At 39.5% G+C, this 4467-nt stretch overlaps 1 long non-coding RNA gene across 2 annotated transcripts; it reads left to right on the forward strand.

The window, feature by feature from the left end:
- LOC107634599 lies at positions 1452 to 3559 on the forward strand. 2 transcript variants are annotated; one of them, XR_002359652.1, is made up of 4 exons: positions 1452 to 1543; positions 1628 to 1765; positions 1849 to 1977; positions 3519 to 3559. It is a non-coding gene; the product is annotated as an uncharacterized LOC107634599 (long non-coding RNA). The 2 variants fall into 2 exon arrangements; XR_001619007.2 differs by having other exon boundaries at positions 3505 to 3554.

Raw genomic sequence — 4467 nt, forward strand, 5'->3', positions numbered from 1 at the left:
ATTTTTTCGAATTTTAATTAATAAATAAAATAAAAATAAAAATATTTTAATTCTAATTTTCATTTTCATTTTTAATTATTCAATTTCTCCTACCTTTCTTCACCATGAACCCAGCTGGGAATGAACAGTTCAGAAGAACTTTGAGGTCCTATATGGCCCCCACTCATGACTTCTATGGGAGTGCAACCCTCATTCTAGGAAGACCTTTCCTAGCTACAGGGCGGACCCTCATTGACGTTCAAAAAGGGGAAGTAACCCTATGAGTCAATAAGGATGAGTTTGTGCTAAATGCTGTCAAAGCCATGCAGCATCCAGACACTCCAGAGGAGTGCATGAGTATTAATATCATTGATTCCCTGGTGGAAGAAGTGAATATGGTTGAGAGACTCGAAGAAGAGCTAAATAACATCTTTTACGATGTTCAGCCTGAGTTAGAGGAGCCAGAGGAAACTAAGGAGCCTCTGAAAACTCCTAAGGAGGAGGATGTAAGACCTCTAAATTTTTAAAAGTTATTAATTATTTATTTATGATGCATTATATTTGTTTAAGACTATATTTTGGAGATTTTTATATAAAAGTTGAGTAAACTCTTATTTTTTGACTTAGAGATCTTATAATTGAAAAATAGTGAATATTTTATATGCCTTAATTTTAAATATTTGTATTTTTAACTTTATGTTATAAATGAAGGAGAATTAATTTATCTATCTCCAATTTTTATTTAATTAGCATTTAATTGAAACTAATTTACAAATTTGTAATTGAAAGGTATTTTAAAGATAGATATTTTATATTTAATTTAATTTTTAATTATTATCCTAAAATTTTAATAAAATATCTAACCTAACCCTAATTTTATCTAAACCTAATTTCCTACCCTTACCCACACTAACACACACACACGTTGCACCCTCTCTCACTCACGGTTACCCACCCAGCACACACTCAACACCTGAAGAAAGAAAGAAAAGAAAGGAAGAAAAAGAAAGAAAAGAGGAAGAGGGAAGTGGGGCCGCAGAGAGCAAGGAGAGGAGGAAGAAGGGAAGGCGGCGCGGTGGGCGTCACTACCACCGTCGCCGCCGCTGCTGACAGAAAAGAGAGGAGATCTGAGAGGGAAAGAAGGAGCGCGGGGTTGAGGGAGCAGAGAAGTCGCGTCGCCGCTGCACCGCACCTCACCGCCATCGTTGCGTTGTCGTCGGACCTTGGAGGGGACCGCGCCACCGAGTTGTCGCCGCCGAACCACCCGCGAGTAACAGAACCGCGAAGAGGAAGAGTGCACGAAGGGAGAGAGGGAGCCGATTCTTTCATCACCGCCGCGTTCAGCCGCCGTCCTCGTCTGAACCGTCGCTAGATCCGCTGCTGCTGTAGCTTCTGGCCGCGCCTCTACGTCGTCAGAGCTCCACGCCACCGCTGCCGCCACCGGAAAACATCTCTGAAGCCTGTTTGCTTGGTCTGCTGGAGCTTCTGGCCGCGCCTCTGCGTCGCCGGAGCTCCACGCCACCGCTGCCGCCGCCGGAAACCATCTCTGAAGCCTGTTTGCTTGGTAAACTTTAAACTTTGCTTCAGCTTCCTTGTCTATTAAGTCGATTTTCACCGTTAGAGTGGTTGCTTAGGTTGTCTATGTCAGGGTATACGGTCACCGCGAGTTTCTCTGCCGCCGTCCAAGCTGCCACCAGAAGGATCCACCACAGCCTCCTCTGTTCTTCTTTTCGAATCAGAACTGCCTTTTTCCAATTTCAATCTCAATTCTTCTATTTCTGAATATGTAACTCCTCTATCCTCGCTCTGCTGCCATTTTATTCCTCTGCTATGATCTTTTAATTATGACTGCGTATGTCTCTGTTTTAGTTCTGCTAAGGTATGTTTGAAAAATTAAAATGGGTGTTGCTGCCACCACATTGGAATCACTGCTGCTGCCATAAAACAGAAAGGGAAGGGAGTTACTATGTTTAACCTATGTGAATTCAGCTAGTTGAGGTAGGGGTTTTTCTTAAATCTATTTTACATTACAGGGTTGTTATAAATCGATATTAACGCGTAAAATACATTCTTGTGATTTCGTGAGTCTTATGAATTGAATTGAGTTGTTTTGGTTGAATGAGATCATTAGTTTGATTTGATATTGAACCCGATTTAATATTGGAATTTGATTTTAAAATAAACTTGGAAAAGACTTGATATTTGGAAAACGGGTTATTTATCGAGAATGATTTGCTATTTTGGAAATGATTCGAAAAGTGTTTGAGGGAATGGTTTGGTTTGAAACTGGTTGAGAAAACCGAGAATTCTTAACTATTGATTGATGCTGTTGGTTGAAGTCAGTTTAAATTGTGATTTATAGGATTGGTTGATTGAATTCTGGATTTTGTAATTTTCTTGGGTTTTGTACTGTTGTTTTGATAATGGTTGCTGGAAGTGATTTGACTGATTAACAGGTGTTTGGTTTGGTTTGGTTGGGACCCGAACAGGGTGGCAGAATCCGAGTTTTAGAGGAGATGCTGCCGAAATTTTATAAAATTGGAAGTTTTGTTTGAAGTAATTGTTTAAAAAGATTTAGTTCTTAAACGTTATTTGTTTTGGATTGATATATTTAGAAAAGAAAGAATTATGTTTTGAATTGAGATTGTTGATTAACGGAAAGAAGGATGATGAGGATTGATTTAAAATATGATTTTTGAATGAATTTGGAAATGGGATATGGATTGATGAATGATGATGATATTGAGAATGACTTAGATATTGATGAATGATGAATGAATTATTTATGTGGCTTATGAATTTGAAATATCTGAGATACGAGGTTCCCTGGATTAAGTGCCGTGGCTTGCCACCACGTGTACCAGGTTGAAAACTCGATACTCTGTTGACCCTACGACGTAAGTGTAACCGGGCACTATATAAATTCCCGGGAATGTTACCCCCATTGAGCAATATTGATTATTTGAGAAAAAACTATGCATAGACTCTTGGGGATGCACGTCGGGGGACGTCTAAGGACAATTCAGACTTGTCGGGTTGGCTGGATAACCGACAGATGAGCCTCATCAGCCATAGGACAGGCATGCATCATATGCATTTGTATGCTTTGCTTGGGTTTGAACTTGTTTTGGTTTGCCTAATTGCTAAACTGTTCTTAACTGCTACTTGAACTATTTGCTGTAACTGCTACCTACTTGTACTTTTCTTGTCTGTCTTGCCTGTGTTTGTCCTGGCGTGCTACAATTGAGAATGAACTTTGGTGTTGAATTAACGATTGTGTTGTTTGATTGCGTGGTTGGTTTCTGATTGAGGTTTTTCATATAAGAAAGCAAAGGTTTCGGATTTTTGATAGATTAAACGTTTCTTTGAAAAGGCTTCGAACGCTTACCTACTGGTTTTTAAAAAAGATTCATAAGGCAAAGATAATCACTGAGCTTGAAAACAGTTTTCTTATTAAATATCTTCTTATGACAACTTTGAAACTGCGTGGTGAGACCGTGCGGTTAGGTTCTCACCCCCCTACAGCTTTACCTTTTCAGGAACCGGATGAAGAGGCATTAAGAAGAGTTATACTGCGTTTGGTTTATAAGATGTTGTATTAATTAGATGTTTTCTCCCTCGTCTTTGTTATTACAAGTTTGTAAGAGGGATAGGAATTGTATGTTTTATATGTATATTATATTATGAGTTACTAAATAAGGAGTCTTGTATATGAAACTATGCCTGTTTGTATTTTTCTTAAATAAAGTGATTCTTGTTTTTGGTTTTCTAAGAAATCAGCGATACAGTGTCGAGTCACAGGCTCCTATTTTAGTATTTAGTACGTAAAATAGTCGTAATACTTCTTCCTATCAGAGTGGCGCAGCCGGAAGCGTGACTTCTGATAGTGAGGGTGTTACAGAGGACAAGCCTCCTAAACTCGAGCTCAAGCCATTACCAACCTTCTTGAAATATGCATTTTTTGGAGATGTGGATATTTATCCTGTGATCATAAGCTCTGCCTTAGAACCACAAGAAGAGGAAGCACTAATCCAAGTGCTAAAGACACATAAGACAGCTCTTGGGTGGACAATAAGTGACTTTAACGGTATTAGCCCAACCCGATGCATGCACAAGATCTTGTTGGAGGATGACGCCAAACTAGTGGTACAACCACAGAGGCGACTGAACCCAGCCATGAATGAGGTGGTGCAGAAGGAAGTCACAAAATTATAGGAGGCTGTAATTATTTATCCCATCTCTGACATCCCCTGGCTGAGCTCTGTCCAAGTTATCCCCAAAAAGGGAGGCATGACAGTGGTTCATAATGAAAAGAATGAACTGATTTCTACAAGGACAGTTACAGGGTGGCGTATGTGTATTGACTATAGAAGGCTCAATAACGCCACCAGGAAGGATCATTTTCCTTTACCATTGATAGATCAAATGCTACAGAGACTAGCAGGGCATACATTTTATTGTTTCCTGGATGGTTATTCCGGTTACAAT

Source organism: Arachis ipaensis, chromosome B03, assembly GCF_000816755.2.
Source record: "Arachis ipaensis cultivar K30076 chromosome B03, Araip1.1, whole genome shotgun sequence".
Classification (NCBI taxonomy): domain Eukaryota; kingdom Viridiplantae; phylum Streptophyta; class Magnoliopsida; order Fabales; family Fabaceae; genus Arachis; species Arachis ipaensis.